The sequence below is a fragment of the Danio rerio genome, chromosome 18 (assembly GCF_052040795.2).
Source record: "Danio rerio strain M-AB ecotype USA chromosome 18, GRCz13ab, whole genome shotgun sequence".
Classification (NCBI taxonomy): domain Eukaryota; kingdom Metazoa; phylum Chordata; class Actinopteri; order Cypriniformes; family Danionidae; genus Danio; species Danio rerio.
In genome coordinates this window covers 14,848,971-14,870,000 of record NC_141038.1, presented here as the reverse complement: position 1 = coordinate 14,870,000, position 21,030 = coordinate 14,848,971, and the positions used below count along the sequence as shown (strand labels likewise).

General features: G+C 35.8%; 1 long non-coding RNA gene across 1 annotated transcript in view; it reads right to left on the bottom strand.

Moving 5' to 3' along the window:
* Positions 1-2,164, bottom strand: part of LOC147839678 (uncharacterized) — a 3,274-nt gene extending 1,110 nt beyond the window's left edge. Inside the window, exons 1-2 of the long non-coding RNA XR_015515489.1 lie at positions 1,176-2,164; positions 1-1,085 (exon numbers count right to left, since the gene is read on the bottom strand). The exon at positions 1-1,085 is cut by the window's left edge and continues 1,110 nt beyond it. This is a non-coding gene — a long non-coding RNA (uncharacterized LOC147839678). The remainder of the gene's footprint in view (positions 1,086-1,175) is intronic.
* Between the last annotated feature and the right edge of the window lie 18,866 nt (positions 2,165-21,030).

Here is a 21,030-nt window from a genome sequence, read left to right as displayed (position 1 = left end):
GAAAGCATAAACACACTGGAGCCGGAAAGAAGAAACGAGAGTAAGAAGTGTTTGCGATCTCAGACAGCGGAAGAGTCTTGCTGTAACAGTTGCTCAGAACAGATGGAGCTTTAGTGTCTCAAAACAACGTCTGTCTCTTTCTTCATCATAAACGTTCAGATAGCTTGCAATTGTGTTTGAGTCATCCGTTTTAATGGGTCTAGCTTGATTCTTAAAAGAATCTAGCTCTTTTTTTGTCGTTTTACGATCTTTATCCCTCTCTTTCCTTACTTGCACAGTCAGATTATTAGATGAGCTCTAATTTGTCTGATCAATTAGAACTGCATGAAGACGAAGGATCGTTTATATTTATTTAGCAAAATAAAGAAGCCAAGTTCTCTCTCAGTGTCACGAAAAAAAACTTAATTACGGTTTTCTTTTCAGAGAACGCATTAACAAGCATCACCTTTGCAGCTTTGCTTCAAATATAATAGAGACATAAAGTAAAATGTCATTTTTAATGGAAATTAAAAGTATAGTTCACCCATAAAATAAAAAATATGTCATTATTTACTTGTCCTTTAGTTTTTTTGTTCTATTGAACACAAATATTAAAGAATGTTGGAAACCTGTAGCCATTGACTTCCATAGTATCTGTTTTCCTAATATGGCAGCCAATGGTACAGGTTTCCAATATTTATTGATATATTGGAAACCCGTAGACATTGACTTCCATATTTGTTTGTTCTACAATGGAAGTCGATGGTTACAGGCTTCTAACATTCTTTAATATATCAAAAACCTGTAGCAATTGACTTCCATAGTGTTTGTTTTTCCTACTACTGAAGACAATGGTTACATGTTTCCAACATTCTTTAATATAATGGAAACGTGTAGCCATTGACTTCCATAGTATTTGTTTTTCCTATTATGAAAGCCAATGGTTAAAGGTTTTCAGCATTCTTTAATATATTGGAAACCCATAGCCATTGACTTCCATAGTATTTGTTTTTCCTACCATGAAAGTAAACAGTTACATGTTTCCAACATTCCTCAATATATTGGAAGCGTGTAGCCATTGACTTCCATAGTATTTGTTTTTCCTACTATGTAAATCAATGGTTACAGGTTTCTAACATTCTACAATATATCCGAAACCTGTAGCCATTTACTTCCATAGTATTTGTTTATCCTACTATGTAAATTAATGGTTACAGATTTCTAACATTCTTCAATATATCAGAAACCTGTAGCCATTGACTTCCATTGTATTTGTTTTTCCTCCTGTGGAAGTCAATGGTTACAGGTTTTCAACATTCTACAATATATCTTCTTTTCTGTTCAACAGAACAAATTATGACAGAATGTTCCTTTTTTGATTAACTATCCGTTTAACTAAATTCATTTAACTGTACTATCAGTACAACTACTAAAGTAGCTATATTTTGAAACAGAAAACATGTCTATGATGCCTTAAAATACTCCCTCCATAGACAGCACACAAAATTCTGAAACAGATTGTGTTTATGTGTGCAGAAATAAATCTGCATAATAACAGTACAGGCTTATTATGATAAGCACAAAAAGCAACAGTCATAAGACACAATGGTAGTGAACAGAAGTCGCTGCCTTTTTCAGCAACACAAATGTGCAAATGACTGTATTACAGTCTTCTGTAATCATGAAAAAGCATGTCGTATTCTCCTGCTTGTCTATGAAATGGTAACATAACTGGCAGTCAGGCATAATGAATATAAAAAGGACCCTGTTGTGTGTCTGTCAGACATATGAATGCGCGCGCCAGTTTTCCACCTGCATGGGCTCTTATGAATCTCTTTTTCTCTTTGTCTCAGTCTATTCAGCTGAAATCCTTCAAGTGACCTCAGACACAGAAGTGCACTCATGTTACAGAAATGTTACACTGAAGCAGGATACAGGATACTAGTTTGAAAGTGTGGAGTAAATTAAACACAACATTCCAATTTCTCCCAAATGATCAAGTTATCAATTATTAAAATGAGCAGTATACAGTTAAAGTCAGGATGAAACAGAACTTTTTTCCTTATTGTCACATATATTCCATTTAAATTCAAAATTCTGATGTAAAAAATGTAAGGGGGCTTGATTCTATCTTTCGGGAATTGATCGAATCATTGATACCAAGTTGTGGCAGATTATTCTTTACTAAACATACCACCGGCACCCCCACATTGCTGAGGATGTTTTATTGAGGAGCCAGGCGATAACAAGAACAATGAATCTCCATGTATTCATTTGATTTCGAATCACTTCCTTCTAGACAAACACCAAAGATTACAATGGCACATTACTAAAAAAGATTAAGATGCACAGGTAAATCATTTATAATAATATCAGTCACATATATAATTTTTAATAAATCATATACATTAATTCATAAAAAATATTAACACATTATGATTTTATTGTGATTGTATTGTGATTTCATTGTGACTTTAACTAGAACTAAAACAATTTTTAAAAATTGTGTGTGTGTGTGTGTGTGTGTGTGTGTGTGTGTGGCACCTTGTATTTTCTGTATTTCACCTTGAATTATTTTGTGGAGACATTTAGGTTAATTTACAACCCAGGCTAATTCTGATTATGAACCTTAATATACATTATTGGACAGCGCCAAATATATCCCAGGAAGTATGTTTTTTTGTTTTTTTTTGCCATTTTTGTTTCTCTCATCCACCAGAGACCGCTGTGTATGCTTTTTCAGATCTAAAATTTCTCTCGCGAGTGCCATTTGTGCCTGCTGTTCTCACGTAAATTCACCAGACTCCGCTGTCCACTCACTCACTGACTGACTGAGTGATTGACTGACTTACACTCCTCCTTCCCTAAACCCAACCAATAATGTTTTTAAAAGCACCGATCGATTAGTGAAGTGGACTTGAACCCCATCATCAGTCAATTCTGCTCTGCATCTAAAATCCTCAGACACACTCGGCAACTCATTCACACACATACACTACAGTCAATTTTTAGCATATCCAATTCACCTATCCTACATGTCTTTGGACTGTGGGGGAAACCAACGTGAACACAGGGAGAACTTGCAAATTCCACACAGAAATGCCAACTGACCCAGCCGAGGCTCGAACCAGTGACATTCTTGCTGTGAGGTGAACATGCTACCCACTGCACCACCGTGTCGCCCGGCTTATAAATCACTATTTAGAAAATGTACTTGAGGGTTGGGTTTAGGAAAAGGGCTCGGGTGAAGTTGCCCACACTTAATCTTAATTGTTACCTCAGCTTAAAGTTTCTATTTCTCGTAACATAATTTTTCTGGTTCTTGTAACTTTATTTTTCTAGTTCTTATAACTTAATTGTTTTCTAGTGACCACAACTTTTTTTTATTCATTGTAACCTAATTTTTATTAGTTACCACAACTAAGTTTTTCTATTTTATGATAACTTATTTTTTTCTATTTATTGCAACCTATGTTTTTCTAGTTCTCGCAACTGTTTTTTTCATTGTTCTCGCAACTGTTTTTTTTCCTAGTTCTTTCCTAGTTTTTTATCTCTTAGAACTTACCATAACTTAATTTTTATAATTACCCACACCTAATTTTTCTAGTCCTTAATACTAAATATTTCTAGATACTTCTAGTTGTTCGTGTTAACTAATGTTAACTAACACATTACTATATTTGTACGTTTTCCTTAACAAAAAAAATCTATTGCTGAACAAATATATTGTTCAATGTTATTTTATGTTATCTAATCCATTAACAAATACTTTAGAGCACATGTGTCAAACTCAGTTCCTGGAGGGCTGCAGCTCTGCACAGTTTAGCTCTCCCCTGCTTCAACACACTTACCTGTAGGCTTCAAACAAAGCTTGAAGAACCTAATTAGTTTGATCAGGTGTGTTTAATTAAGGTTGAAACTCAACTGTGCAGAGCTGCGGCCCTCCAGGAACTGGCTCTGACAGCTACGCATTAGAGCATGTGTAAGTAAACATTAACATATTAAGCTGTTATAATATATAAAAGCTGTTGTAATATGAGAACTTACTCATATTACAACAGCTGTAATAGATTATATCAGCTTAATATGTTACTGTTTACATTGACAAAGATAAAATAATGATTAAAAGATGTGTTGTTTATTGTAAATTCATGTTAATTAATGCATTTACTAATGTTAACTAATACAACCTTATTGTAAAGTGCTATCCATAAAGTATATAATCAGCTTTTATCAGTAAACATTTCATTTAGAAAATAAAGGAAAGGTGTAGTAGGGCTCGACCCACTCTATTCTCAGATAAACAATTCCCTGAAACTGAGAGGAGGTCTGGAACATTTGCACACAACCACTGATAATAAGTGGCAATTACAGAGGAGACTAGGTGAGATAATGAGCATTTAGCCGCATTCATGACGCTCAGAGAATGAGGAGAGCCTATCAAAGAGAACAAAGTCAAGCTGAAAGCTCAGTGAAACTAAAGGGAAACACTGACAGGACAGGGAGATTTTAAACAGAGTGAACCCGCTCAAGTGAACCTTTCAGGAGCAACTAAAGCGGAACTGATGAGAATATTTCAGACGCTCCGTAAGGTAGGAGGAAAAAACGCTCTTGACGTTTGTCAAAATTTCGCAGTCTAAAGGTTTTCGGCGGCGCATCATGAACTGCCGAGCATAATCCGATCTGTTTCTCGAGCTCAGTCAGGAACACACATTTCCAAGAACAAATCAGACTATTATGTTGTAAGTTCAAAGATTTTTCACCTCTGAATTTATAAATCTGACTGTTAAAGATGTGAACAACAAGGCATAAATACTTGATGACATTTGGTTTTTGTGCATCACAAAGTAGCAGAGTGAGTACAAGGTGTACAAGCTACTGCGTTGCCAGATTCTGTATATTAACTTTTCCACACAAGTTCACAATGTTCTAACTGATTCCACCGTGTATTTGTTATATTCAAGGATGAATCACAGTCTGATTTTCACTGTGGCACAAAAAGCTTCTCAGCTGGAACATAAAGAAAAATGTATTATTTAATAATTTATTAGCTTATTGCTTATCTACATTTGGCAGCCCTATATATATATATATATATATACAGACTCAACAGCCACTTTATTAGGAACTCCATTCCAATTGCTCGTTAACACAAGTTTCTAATCAGCCAATGACATGGCAGCAACTCAGTACATTTAGCCATGTAGACATGGTCAAGACGATCTGCTGCACTTTAAACCAAGCATCAGAATGGGGAAGAAAGGTGATTTAAATGACTTTGAACGTGGCATGGTTGTTGGTGCCTGGTCTGAGTATTTTAGAGTACTTTAAACTTTAGTATCTCTAAAGTTTACAGAAAATGGTCCAAAATCAAGTGAGTGGCAGTTCTGTGGGCACAAATGCCTTGTTGATGACAGAGGTCAGAAGAAAATGGCCAGACTGGTTCAAGCTGATAGAAAGGTAACAGTAACTCAAATAACCACTTGTTACAACCGAGGTATGTGGACGCACAACACGTCCAACCATCAGACAGATGGGCTACAGCAGCAGAAGACCACACTGTGTGCCACTCCTGTTGGCAAAGAACAGGAAACAGGAGCTACAATTCACAGTCTCGTCAAAAGAACAACAGAAGACTGGAAAAATGTTGCCTGGTCTGATGAGTCTCAATTTATGCTGCGACATTCAGATGGTAGAGTCAGAACTTGAAAGCATGGATCCATCCTGCCTTGTATCAACTGTTCAGGCTGGCACACTTTTCTTGGCACACTTTAGGCCCATTAATACCAATTGAGCATCATGTCAACGCCACAGCCTACCTGAGTTTTGTTGCTGATCATGTCCATCCCTTTATGAACACAACTTTCAGCAGGACAACGCGTCATATCATAAATCGCGAATCATCTCAGACTGGTTTCTCAAACATGACAATGAGTTCACTGTACTCAAATAGCATCTACAGTCACCAGATCTCAATCCAATAGAGCACCTTTGGGATGTGATGGAAAGGGAGATTCGCATCATGGATGTGCAGCTGACAAATCTGCAGCAACTGCGTGATGCTATTTTGTCAATATGGACATTGTTACTGTAAAGACTAACTAAATATAAATTCTAATTTATTTCAGTAATTTCTTAGCTGAATGTTAATTTTGAGAGACCTGAAAATATATTCAGCTGTAGATATAAAAGCAAAACAGCAGTATTACAAAATATGGCTAATTTGAACCTAAATATAATGAATAATTGAAAATAATATTTGAATTAATAGTATATTATAAAAATGTGGCTCCATTTCATTGCAAACAATATATGTATTTTATTATTACCACATATTAATTTAGCCAAATGTAATATTAATATTAAACTATTTGCCTAAATTCAAATGACAAAAATGTATATTAACTTCAGCAGCCCTAAAATGCATAGATAGATAGATAGATAGATAGATAGATAGATAGATAGATAGATAGATAGATAGATAGATAGATAGATAGATAGATAGATAGATAGATAGATAGATAGATAGATAGATAGATAGATAGATAGATAGATAGATAGATAGATAGATAGATAGATAGATAGATAGATAGATAGATAGATAGGCATAAAAGTTTTATTACCCAATGAGGGGGGGATACAATTCAAAATGCAAACCCCCTATCACCTCCTATTAACTGCATATTTTAAATATTATCTATGAAATTGTTATCATTGCTCAGATAATAAATAATAATTTCCACTGCTCTGGTTACTTACATCGCTATGAGAACGAGCAAGTCAGAAAAAATGTATTAATCAGAAACTTCTGTAAGGGTAGATTTTCTTGCCAGCTTTCTCAGGTATCAAATTAAAAGCTCAAGATTGCAGTGGAGAAACAAAGCCCCTGCCTGAACTCCATCTCTCTCTCAGCGCAGTATCAAATATAAAAACCTCTTCAGGGAAACTCAGGAAAGACGGATGACCCCGTTACACACAGCAGATTTTCCTATTATAATTCAAGGTGCATTCAATGAGTTGGGGCCTGTGAATTCATCACAGCGGTTCACAATATCCCGCTTACAGATAAAGACGAGAGATACGGACTCAAAACTACTTACTGATATTTTCAGGTATTTATTGCGATAATAATCTAAATAGCTGTAATTCACATGTATCCACTGAGAGACATAATAAAAGTATTGAAATAGTTTAGCTTGGGGGGTTGGCATTGTGTGTTTGTCTGAATAACACAGCTGAGATAGGGTTCTGTCAATTTGTCCTACCTTGTCAGGTAGTCCGACCTCACATTTAAACATTAGGTAGCACATTTTGATGACGCAATATGCTACGCATCAGCTTTTGCTACCAGTGTAAATTTTAATGTTAAGTAGTATGATTTGAACCTGTAATATCACCCGAACCTACCTAATCCCTAACCCCAATCTCAGAACCATCCAAATACAGTGTTGGTAGCATAATCTGAGGGGTAATATAAAATGTCAGGACACCTGATTAGTAACTGTATTGTGGTCTTAGTAACTGCACTATGAACCGGGTTTCAGGCAGCTACTGCGAATAGATACTATAGCAAAGTTGGCAACCCGGGAGTGTTACAAACTATACCAAATAGCTGAAGACCGGGGGAGAGGTGAAATTATAGGAGTTTACTGAGAAAAAAACAAAATGGGAGGGTAGTGGGAGATGGGTCTGAAATACGGGAGACTTGTAGGTAAAATGGGTAAAAATTGACAGGTATCATGTTTATCCCTTAACCCCTTAAAGTCAGCTTAAAATAAAAAATTTCTATGTTTATTTTGCTAGCTCACATTCTTATTCTTAAATTTGAATAATGAATCCATGAAAGTTAATCCACTGAAAAAATGTGTTTGTTTTGGTAATCTTCAATCAAATCTGATCATTTGCTTCCACGTTTGGACTAACGTTCCTTATGTTGACATCAACCCTAGTGCTTACTTAGCAACTGCATATTAATATCCTCTTTTATTGCTCTTATCTGCAATGATGTGCAAAAAGAAGATCTGTTTCGGTTGGAAGTGCATCAACATACTGAAATAAAAGTTTTAGCAACTTTCAGATTTCAACTTCAACATTACCGCAAACTACAGCTCGTCACAAAATCAAGTGCTTTCAAACACACTGATATTATAGTGCTCGACACTGAGAATGTTTGATTGCATATGCGCCTGAAATTTTATCCATGTGACCTCAAAATATATTTGGGAGCATTTGTGCATTAAATTGTTACCATGCGTTTTCACTGCAAAATGTTCACTATGTGTGCAGATTTAAGAGACATTCAAGCAGAATGCATCTTTGTACCTGAAATGCCAAACTCAGCGCTCAGGAAAAGTTTAAAACAGATGTCATGTCAACTTGCTGCAGTAAACAAAGCCCACAATGTTTGCCCCACCTTCAAGCTCCTCTGATTGGCCCACTGCGCTTGAAGCAAACGCGAATGGCTCGGTTGAGATCAGCTGTCCTTTACTCAGTCAATGCCTTCTGCCTTCAGATGACAGGGAGCTACAACCACAAAAATGTAAAGTGCTGAACATGAGAGAATGAAAACTACACTGACAGATTTTGTTTTAGAAACAACCAAAAGTTACAAATAATGGCACATCTGATCAGTGATCATGTGGTGAATGTTAATCTACCAGCTACACTTTTCAAAGAGTAAGAAAAGACTTCCAATGGATTCAAGTCTGCTTTAAAAATGGCTAAAGCATTCACCATAAAGCCGGTGTGACGAAGTTTGCAAGTAATAGTGTTTGTCGCTTAATGTACACATTTAAACATGAGAGGTTCTGTTTAATCTTTCTTTTTATTGTCAGGATGTTCTCAGCCGTGCAAGTGGCAGCTATGTGTAAAATGTAACCACAACATCATTACAAAATGGCTTGCATTTACTAAGATTAAACTAATTACGATCAAATACAATAAATCTGTTAATATAAAACTTGTAGTAACGGTGCTCATAATTGTTGGGTGTGACAAAATTTTTGTTGGTGCGACAAAATTTTTTAAGTTAGGAGTACCATTGCTAAGTTAATTTCGAGATCTGTATTATGAAGTGATTCTGAAGTATATCTGTGATCATAAGTATATCTTTTTGTAAACAGGCTCATACACTTCCAAAACTGAATGCATTTTTTCATGCATAGACTGATATTTCGTCACACTGTAGAGTCAACAAACAAACAAGCTCCAGATTGTGAAAGCAGATTCCAGATTGTATCGAGTATCGCCTTGACTTATTGTTCATTCTTTTTGTAGGGAGAATATTTACTGATATATTGCAAACATTAAAATATCGACCATCCATACAGAGCCAACATGCAGCAGAATGTCAGAGATTGGAGATGCTGCATTGATTCTTTTCTGAGTAATTTACCTAAGGATGACAATGGTGGTGTAGACAAAGCCAAAACCAGGATGTGATGTCTTGTTCAGCGAGGGTTTGCAGTGAAAGAGATGCTTTTAGAAAGAAATGAATAAGGATGGGAAGAAATGCAGTCGATTAAAACAACAAGACTGGACACAAATATTGGAATCTGGTTTTTGTTTGCAATGGATTTCTCTCTCATTATTTATTAGTTTTACATAAAGTGATGGCTAAATGTTAAAATACACCATACATATATTTTTATACTTAATATGAAAGGACATTCATATTAATTCCATATGTTTCAAACAATAGCCTTAACGATACAATTGGCTCCCAATTGGTTTCCAACTATTAATCATTGAAATAACGGCTGCATTGTCTAGATAACAATCGCGAATAAATCTATATACTATATAAGTCCACATCAGGTCTGCAGATCATGCTGAGAAACAGAGGAACTCTTGGCACTAATTAGCAGCTTTTCAACTTGTGATTAAATCATGAAAAGAACGGCATGCCTTCAACTCAGACATGAAAGACAGAGCAAACAATTGCAATTAGTACCGTGCATAGGCAATATGGGCTTTACTAAAACTTTTTTTGGTGCCTTTTTTAAGCCAGCAACATAAAATTGCAAAAATAACAATTGTATCCAAACAAGTTTCCCAACCATTCTTAATTAAGCCATGGAAAACAAGGAACTATAGATTACGGAATTGATATTGTGCTGTTAAAATTTATTTATTTTTTTTTTTCTTTCTATTGAAAGAGAGTTAATTAAGGGTCAGAATTTTACTTCATCATTAATGAGCAATTAACCATCTCTCTGTGATAAATTTCCAGGATTTTTTATTTTTATGTTTAACTCATGATAAATCTGAATAAGGGTGGCATGGTGGCTCAGTGCTTAGCATTATCATCTTACACAGGGCTCGAAATTGCGACCATTTTGGTCGCATATGCGCCCGAAAATTAATCTATGCGACCTCATAATATATTTGGGCGCATTAGTGCGACTGCTGATAATGGTTGTAGTGCGACCTGTTTTGATTTTTTGTAAAAACGTGCTGAATCGCTCTTCCCTGCCGCTATATTGGTTGATATTAGCTGTCAATCACTCAAGGTATTCCGCTGTCAGATGACAGGGAAAGAGCTTTTATGACCACGGGAAATGCAAACGGCAGAAGAGTAAAAACTTAAAGCACACAGGTTTGCAAACCCCACCTAAAATTGAGGTGCAGATGAGAGCGATCATGACACGTCACGTGGTGAATAATGATCCACCAGCTGAGATCAATCGAGTACGCGCTTCATGGAGAAGGCGCCCGAATCTCCATGCGTTGCATTCACTGCGTGTTCAGCGCAAATGTCCGCTAAAAGTCAAATCTAATACTGTACATATCATTGCCAAAGAAGCTCGCCTTTACTAAATTTACACTGAAACTGCGTCTCATAACAAACAGCGGTATTCCGCCGGTGGTCATCGCAAGAATCTTGCGCTGCCTGCTCATAAATTGGGTCGGCTGACTCGCCAGCTTTTCCACTAACACAGAAAAATGAAGATCAGCTCAGACTGAACCTTTAAATTGACACAAACTGAAACCAAAACTTTTAGAGTGATAGAAGTGAGACTTTACTTTCTTTCTTTTCTTTCTTTTGGTGTATATTATTTTTATTTTTTCATTTATTTACTGATGACTGCTTTGCAGCTTTCATCATTGAATTGAATGATTTATTATAATCTTTTGTTTGTTTTGTAGCAGAAATATTATTTATTAAATTGACATGCATATAAAAACAGCAGTACAAAATAAATATTTCTTACTGCAATGCTTCATTTTTGTTTGATGCAAACTATACAATTATTTTTCATAGAGTAACAGACTTTTTATAGCAGATAACCTACATTCATGCACATTCAAGGCAGCATCATAATGAGAAATGTAATTCATTTTTACTATTATTGTCATTTTCATCCTCATTAATATTCTATAATTATTAGACATTCATTTTGGAATTATTGCACACAAATGTCTTCGCAGCATTAGTTAGATAGTTTTTTCTGTTTTTTGTCAGTCCTATTGATGTTGTTTTAAAATACAATAAATCCCTTAAAAGCAATTTGCAGCGGTGCTCATTCATTTTTGGTGGATGCTCCTAAATTTTTTCTGGTGCTCCTAAATTTATTTTGGTGCTCTTAAATATTTGAAGTTGGGAGCACCGGTGCTACCAAGTAAAAAAGTTAATTTCGAGCCCTGTTACAGCAAAAAGGTTGATGGTTCGAGTCCCGGCTGGGCTAGTTGGCACATCAGTGTGGAGTGCAGTGTGGGCCAAGTCATATCTCTGTCCCAGAAACCTCAGTCCCAAATGAGAGGGTTTTTTTCTGTTGCAGGGGACATTGTAAATACCCAGAGATACCAGCTTTTACCAGATTATAGTTATATTATAATTTTCCTTTAAACCCATCTCTATCTAAGTAAGTGAGTGAGTGATTAAATGTTGAATGTGATGAGTTTTCAACAATACTAAATTGAAACTTTATTTTTTTACATGGTTTAATAATTTTTTGTTATTAAAATTGTTTCAAAGCTTACAGATAGATGGCTAATTTGTATGTCATTGACACTTTTTTGGAGTATTTTCATAAGTTTTGTTTTTCCTGTAAATGATTCAATAAATACCGTACCGTGACATTCATACCGAGGTATTACCGTACCGTGAAATTCTGATACCGTTACATCACTATAAATCACTGATATGTGTTGGCTAGCACTGAGTTACAGTTCTAAAGTTCAATTTTAAATAGTTTATTTTATTTTCAAGATCTGACTAAACTATCTGCTGCTGAGTAGTATGGCCATAAATGTAATGTAAAATGGCGTTCAAACTCACGTTATTCGCATTTAATACTGAATAAAGCACATAGGGTGTGCCTGAGGTAAACACTGTCAGTTTATCCTATTGTTCAGCTGTGAGAAATAAAAGCCGTTTCTAAAATATAAATTTCAGATGGTGGTTAAAACAAAAACTGCTTTTAATATGGAAAATATTCCTCGCATATACCATTGCTTTTATTTAGAACACGGTTTAAATCAGCCTTAAGGGTCGATAATATTGCTGGTAATCTTGGTATAGTAAATCTGGCAACCTGCGCTTGCATGCGTTTCGAACAAGGCACGCAATACCTAGTTCAACCACAGGGTGTCAAACTTACTGCATACAGCACCTTTGATGTTGATTAGTAGAATCGTGTCTACATTTGATGAAACATTATTTCATAATCTGGTTACACAGACACACAAAAACATTTTATTATCACTTATCTTGAATTCATGGGGCATTTGTTGTCCATTTTGGGGACATTTTTATCAAAGCTGCAGTTAATTCTCAACACTGCTACAGTCTGTATACAGTAAATCTATACTGCAGTTAAAACATTACATTTAAAAGTCTGTATTATTCCAGGCTTTTAATGTTGAGAGAGCAGTGCTAATTTATGCAGAATATGGAAGCAGGCATCAAGCCTTCCATTAGGAGACATTCTGATGATGCATAATGAAGTATTTTGCATGACGATGCCAAACAAGTACAACAGAGGTGAGAAAATAGCTGCGGTTTTCCATCAAACATCAGCTGCTGCTTGTCCTTTTGAACCCCACGAGAGTTGCAATGGCTCCACTAGCAAATAAATAAAAAACACACACATACACTTATTTGTTATGCTGAACAGGTGGATGTTTTACAGTCCTGTTTTATCTCATGGTTCCAGAATGCTTAAAGGTGGTCATACATCTTGCTTCTGCTGTGCATTATCGTTTCATAACAATATTTTCATTCATTCCTTCGGTGTGGCAGGTTGATCTGAGTGTTTCGCAACTTGAAAAGCGTTAAAATTAATCCCAGTGCAACTCACTCAGAATGTGTAATGAATTAATAAATCTTATTTAATGGCTGTAAATAAGTTTGCACTGAAATCTGAGAATGTTTACCCAAAAATCACTGATTATTTGGCATCAAGTCTCTTAGGAAGTTTTGTAGTTATGATTTAAAAATTACAATGTTTTCAAGTCACTTTGGTCAAAGCAAGATGAATAGTTAAATTACTTTTACAAAGAGATGAATAATAAGTCATTTGTGTCATTGCAGAGATCTACGAATGCAGTCCTCTAAGCTCATGGGAGTCATTCACAAAATTAATTGTTTTTCCAACACACTGACTTTTAATCCATACTGCACATTATTTCTGTTAAGTGACTAGACTTTTGTATAAGCAAAGTCAGACCTTACTGTCCTAATAAAATAATAAAAAAATCAAGCCATGATCATATGGAATTTTGCTCAAATAAATGTAATTTAGAGGCCTTTGCCTTTCATATAAGCCACTTCTGATACCAAATAATCAACTACAAGTCAAGTTATTATTTGTTGTTCCTAAAACTTGGATAAGTGACATGACTTTTATCAGGTAGTGTAAAGTCAAGCCCAAAAGTATTCATAGACCTGGCAAATTCTGACTTAAAGTTACTTTTATCCAAGTTTTTTGGGGCCAGAAATGACAGTATTCTCCTAAATGATAATAAGACAATATGCAAGAGACATCACTGTGGCCAAAAATCTTTCTATAAGTAACTTTAAGGCCCAATCCCAATTCTACCCCTTAGCCCTCCCCCTCATTTCAGCATTCCTGTGAATGGGTATGGGTGGCCCAATACTCTTTATGGAATATGGAATCTAAATGCACAGTAAAGTTACAATCTTATTGTCATATTATATCGCTATGATAACATGATATTGTTCCCTTCAGTGATTTCCTGAAGACACATCCCAAAAAATAACCCAACTGAAATAACTGCAGCAATAGCTCTTGTTGATCTTATATGAAGCAAAAGACGACATATGATGACGTGTGCAGGTGTTGCAGTGGTGTCCATTTTTTAGGGGTAAATTTTGAAACCCTTCCCTTTCACACTTTGTTTCAAGGGCCAAGGGGAAAGGGTAGGGGTACAAAAATAGAATTGGGATTGGGCCTAAATCTGAATTTGTAGTATGAATGTATGAATACTTTCGAGCTTGACTATATAATAAATGAGTTGTATGAAGTTTTATGAACTAAACACCTAATCAACAGTTTACATGTGTTTATTGCCTCATTACAAATGTAAACTGCAAATTTTACAATATACACATCAAACTGACGTAAGATACAGTTCTGTTGAGCTGCAAATGCATAGGATGCAGCTGCACTGACTTACTTCAGAGCTAATAGCTGTCCAGGTTTCAAAATAAAAGCCCTGAATACGTACAAAATAATGCAAAACCAATTATAATTATTGTAATCTCATTAGGAAACAATGTAGCCAATTAAACACTGCTAGGGCAAGCATATTAATGATCTTGTGAGTAAAGTTGTGAGTAACACTGGGATTTTACACTCATGGGATTTACATGACCATTAGGAAACTGGTTTAGACTCTATGTATGCCTTTAAAATTTACTGAAACTCTTATTTTTCAGCTATACCTAGGTATTTCCAGATTTTCATTCTATGGCACCTTTAAAAATAAAAATAATCAAAAACCAAAAACACGACTATGAATGTGCTTTTGGTAGTCTTATAGATAGCCAAATAAGTATGTATGTATAAATGAATGGACGGATGGACGGACGGACTGACTGACTGACTGACTGACTGACTGACTGACTGACTGACTGACTGATTGATTGATTGATTGATTGATTGATTGATTGATTGATTGACTGACTAATCGATTACTGTATGATATTTCTTTCTTTAGAATGTGCCGGAAAGGCAACTGCAATTTTCATTTGATGTTAAATTATATGGCAACCCAATACTGCACTTGCTGTGGTCTCCCATTTACCTCCATTAAATGTCCCCTCTGAATGAATCAATAAATGCATAAATAGTTTTCTTACACATTCCATATCTTTATATATACTGTATATGCTGGTCAAAACGCTTCTGTCCTTCTGTTCATATTTCATTCCCTCACGCCGCCAGTCAGCTCTTAACTGCCTCTGTAATTACACCCTCTTCAAGTGTTCAGCAGCTTTCTAACTGGAGGATGTGTTAAGAAGCATGACATTAAGTGATTTTTTTTCACGGCAAGTAATTGAGGAGAAGAATTTCTGTAATTTAGCATCCTCTTCTCTCTGCTCTTCAAGCATACCATATATATATATATAAATTATAAACAGGAAAGGCTTAGAAATTGGGATCATATTTGTCCTTTGTCCTATAATCCCAGAGACAGACATGTTTTTTCTACCCTCTGCCCCAACTTAAAATCTCACATCATTGATTTTAATTAACTTTACACTCCCTATTTGTTGCAGTTTTTACAGATCACTGGGACATAGAAATATCCATTTATTTTCAGAGTTTTAATTATGGCTCCCTGAAAAACTGAGTTCCTGTTTGCTGCACAAGAACAGCGGTGTTAATTGTGTTCATGTGACCTCACAGCCCTCTTCACATTCAGATCAAATGCCTTTTAGTCATTTTAGTAAGTAGTCAAGACTTAATGACTACCTTTGGTGTCATACAAATAATAGTTAGTTAATAGTAATCGCAATAAAGTTTATGTACAGTATTTTACCATACTTCAATATCATCTACTGTCTTTGATTTTTAAAATGCTATAAAATCTCGCATAGCTCGGTGACTTTATATTGATCCTATTTAGAATAAAATTTGTTTATGGCTGGTAAAATTTTCACATAAGCCTGATCTTACACTTTGAATTGATTCTGTAATCCTGCTCCTGGTGGCGAACATCATGAAGAATTCAGCTCCAACAGACTTCCCTAGCAGTTTCTGGGATTCAATCCCAAACGGCACCTTAAAACCCTCACTGTCTTCCTCTTAATCTGCACTCTTCCAAGTCTGCTTGCAGTTACTCTCAGTGCAGGCTCAACAGAAGTGTATAGTATCTAAGTGCCAAAGGGGGAATTCACAAACACTTCTTATGGACTTCATGAACCCGTGCATGTGGGACCATTGGAAGTCTGCAAGTGTGCTATTTGGGCAGCTGGGTTCATTGCCAACATGCCTAAGCCAATTTTTTTTAAATTGTAAAATATGTTGTTTGGGATACGTTGTACTACAGTTATTGCAGTTATTGTAAAGTTATTTCATTTGGGAAAAGAGATGAGATGAGATGAGATGAGATGAGATGAGATGAGATGAATACATACCTTGTCTCTAAGGGTCAAAGAATCTTGGTTTGATTCTGGAGTCAGATCTAATTTTCAGTAGCCATGTCAAAGCAGTAAGTAAATCAGCATTCTATCATCTAAAAAACATTGCAAGAATTAGATGCTTTGTTTCCAGTGAGAACTTAAAGAAACTTGTTCATGCTTTTATCAGCAGCAGTGTAGATTACTGTAACGGCCTCATTGGCCTTCCCAAAAAGACAGTCAGACAGCTGCAGCTCATTCAGAACGATGCTGCCAGGATTCTGACCAGAACCAGAAAATCAGAGCAAATCACACCTGTCCTCAGGTCTTTACACTGGCTCCCAGTTACATTCAGATTAGATTTTAAAGTATAATTATTCATTTATTCATTCATTTTCTTGTCGACTTAGTCCCTTAATCCGGGGTCGCCACAGCGGAATGAACCGCCAACTTATCCAGCAAGTTTTTTTTACGCAGCGGAGGCCCTTCCAGCTGCAACCCATCTCTGGGAAACATCGATACTCACTCATACACTACGGACAATTTAGCCTACCCAATTTATCTGTACCACATGTCTGTCCACATGTTGGACTGTGGGGGAAACCGGAGCAACCGGAGGAAACCCACGCGAACGCAGGGAGAACATGCAAACTGCACACAGAAACGCCAACTCAGCCGAGGTTCGAATCAGCGACCCAGCGACCTTCTTGCTGTGAGGCGACAGCACTACCTACTGCGCCACTGCTTCGCCCCTTAAAGTATAATTACTTGTCTATAAATCACTAAATAGCCTAGGACTTTAATACATTACAGATATGCTCACTGAATACAAGCCCAACAGATACCTCAGATCAATTGGATCAATTAAATGAGAAATTCCAGGAGTTCAGTCAAAGCAGGGTGAATCGGCCTTTAGTTACTCCAGCCCCCGCTGCTGGAACAAGCTTGCAGGAATGATCAGATGTGCTCCAACATTAGGCACGTTCGAATCAAGGCTTAAACACATCTGTTTAGCTGTGCCTTTACTGAATAAGCACTGTGCTACATCTGACAGACTGCACTATTTTATTCCTTTAAAACCTGTTTTAATTCTTATTTCATTTCTTTCACTTCTTTATTTTATTCTTGTTTATGTAAAGCACTTTGATTTACCATTGTGTATGAAATGTGCAATATAAATAAACTTGCCTTGCCGTGCCTTACATTTCCTTGCATGTTTCAGATGACAAATCCACTTGTGGTCACTGTCTACATTTTTTGTTAATGTCCACAAGAAGGCAGGCATGGCTTGTCATACAGATTATTGACCTGTTGACCTAAACCAAACTAGTGTTTTTGAAACCAAAAATAAGAGAAAAAACATATATTTTACCTTGATTTTACATTACTTTTATCTCCTTTGTGGAACCGTGCTTTACCGGACTCAAACCCAAGTGCTCTGCATCACAAGTACAACAAAGTGAGCTACTAAGCAAACTGATAACAGAAAAAATGTCCATATAGAGATATATAGGTGAGGCAAACTTATTTGATTGCAAACCGTAGAGACCATTAAGTTGTTTTGATTTATTTATTTGGTGTTGTGCAAAGAAATGCATTAAAATCAATCTTTTTCATTGACAATATGACACTGTAAATATCATTAGTGTCAAAAAAACAAATGTCATTGCCATTAAACTGCCATGTAGTGTTCAATTCGCTATAAAGAGCATTTAAAAGTACATATTTGCAGTTTCACAAAATTTAAGCTGAAGCATGTATTACCAATTAGACTGAGTCCAATAAGAGCGTCAGAAGACCCACTCAAAATGCAGGGCCAATCTGACTCCGGTCACGTGTTGTCATCTTAAAATTACAGTAATTAGGACATGCTGTGAACGCAGTTTCTGCAGGACAGTGACTCTCTGTCAACAGGTTTGGACACCCCGTCATGAAGTAATAAGGGTGATTTAACTGAGACACAGAAGAAAAAGGCTCTACAGTCATTTTTCCATTATATTTCACCACCTCAGAGAGAGACACTGAACAATACAAGTGTGAAAGACACATCTTGCAGAAAATCACCAGGGCTTTGTTATTGAATTGTACCTCTCACGCTTTTTTCTTGCGTGTATGTGTCTTCAGCACCAGTGAGACATTTTGGCAGCATCTTCTTTCTTCACTCCATTCCCTTTCTTCTTCCCCAATTCTGGCTCATCTTCAGTTTTGCATTTCTGACTGTCCTTTGAAGACGTCCACTGATTTTACACAAGTGTTTCGCTCCTTTGTAGTTGATAATGTATCGCATTGCCCTTCAACCCTCACTTTTCATTATGGTTTCGAACGCTTCTTCCCTGACTGAATGCACCAAATGAAGAATGAATAGACAATTATGATATGCATTTCGTTCATTTACTGAGAAGAGACTGCTCATGAATTTTTGGATGCCAGGGGAAATGTTTGAAATAATTACAATTTTAACATCAATCTAGTACATTTCTTATTATTATAAAGGTTAAAAACAGTTCTACTGCTATAAGGAATAGTTGACCCAAAAATTTAAATCATTTTTGTCGAACACAAAAGAAGATGTCTTGAAGATTGCTGGTTGCTGGCATCCATTCATTTCCAAAGTAGGAAAAAAATTACTATAGAATTCAAAGTGTGTGTCATGATCACCAGCAATGTAGGCTTTGCAGATCGCTGGAAAACATGCATTATCACACAGACTACAATTCTGCCACTATATGAACTACAAATCACAGAAGCCATTGTTCCAATTGCTCCTGCCACAGCTGACAGTCATCCGAACACTGACACAGACACAGCTGGTAACTCATTGTGGACTGGTTTTCTGGATTATATATTTACCTCTCAAACACACATACACATTGCTGAGTCTTGTTTTTCTTGTGAAGCATTATGAAGCGCTTTTCCTTGTTTATCCTGCCGTGGTTTTGATATTTGCATTGTTTATTGTTCCTGTTGTTTTCTTGCTGCCTGTCTTGAACTTTTGCCTATTTCATGACCTCGCTTTTTGGATTATCTGTATGCCCCTATTTGTACCTATTGACTATTGCCTGCCTGAATACTGCTATTAATAAATAGCATGTGGATCCTCAACTCCAGTGTCAACCGTTACAGTGTGCCAGCCACTACTTTTTCAAAATACTTTTTTTGTGTGTTTAACATTTAAAAGAAAATTTAGATACTTTAATAAACCTATTAAAACTTATAGGTTTTAAAGAAGTGTAGGATGAGTAAATGATAGGGCTGTTTGATTTTGGGAAAAATCATAATCACGACTATTTTGGTCATAATTGTAATCACGATTATTCAAAACTATTATCAGTTGAAGTCAAAATTATTAGTGCTCCTGAGAATTTTTTTAAATAAATATTTCCCAAATTATGTTTAACAGAGCAAGGAATTTTAACAGTATTTCCTATCATATTTTTTCTTCTAGGCTTTTTTGTTTTATTTTTAGCTATAATAAAAGCAGGTTTAAATATTTTGAAACTCATTTTAAGGTCAATATTATTAGCCCCCTTAAGCAATATATTTTTTGATTGTCTGCAGAAGAAACTACTGTTATACAATGACTTGCCTAATTACTCTAGTGAATCCTTTGAATGTCACTTTAATCTGAATGCTTGTGCTTTGAAAAATATCTAGAAAATTATTACTGTCATCATAGCAAAGATAAAATAAATCAGTAATTAGAAATGAGATATCAAAACTATTATGTTCAGAAATAAGTAAAAAAAAAAAAAAACTTCTTTCCATTAAACAGAAATTGGGCAGGAAAAGGATTGCTAATATTCGGGAGGGCTAATAATTCTGACTTTAACTTCATATATACAGTTATTTTCCACCCTGCAAAGGAATGAGAATGAAATACAATAGAATAAAAAAATTGAAAAAAACTGTACTTTAAGCATCTTCACTGTAAGAAAAACACTTTAGCAACAAAAATCCTTCAGTCAAGAGCAGAGAGGGGTTTTCTCGTTTTGTTTAATAATGATAAAAAAGGCGGTAGCAATAATAGTGCGCTGTCTCTTTAATGGTTTCTCTTTCGCGTGTCTTTTGATCTTCAACTTGTTTGTTTATTACACAAATGAGGGTTAATATGAATAATCTCTAAACACCACGTTTTGCCACCTATTTTACCATTAAAGCGCTCACATTAAGATGACTTTTAAGATGACGCTCCTCTGCTCGTCTCAGTGTGCGAATGAGACCGAATGCTGAACGGCCGCATGCTTCTGGCTGCACACACACACACACACACATTCGCGCTTTTAAGAGCAACACATGTGTTCAGCTGGAAATGGGGCGGTATATGATACAATAATCGTTTACCTCAATTAATGCCTTTTCATAATCATTTGAAGCCAAAATCAAAATCAAATTTTCGATTAATTGCACAGCCCTAGTAAATGATAGCAGAACTTTTAATATTTTGTGTTAACCATGATCCGTGA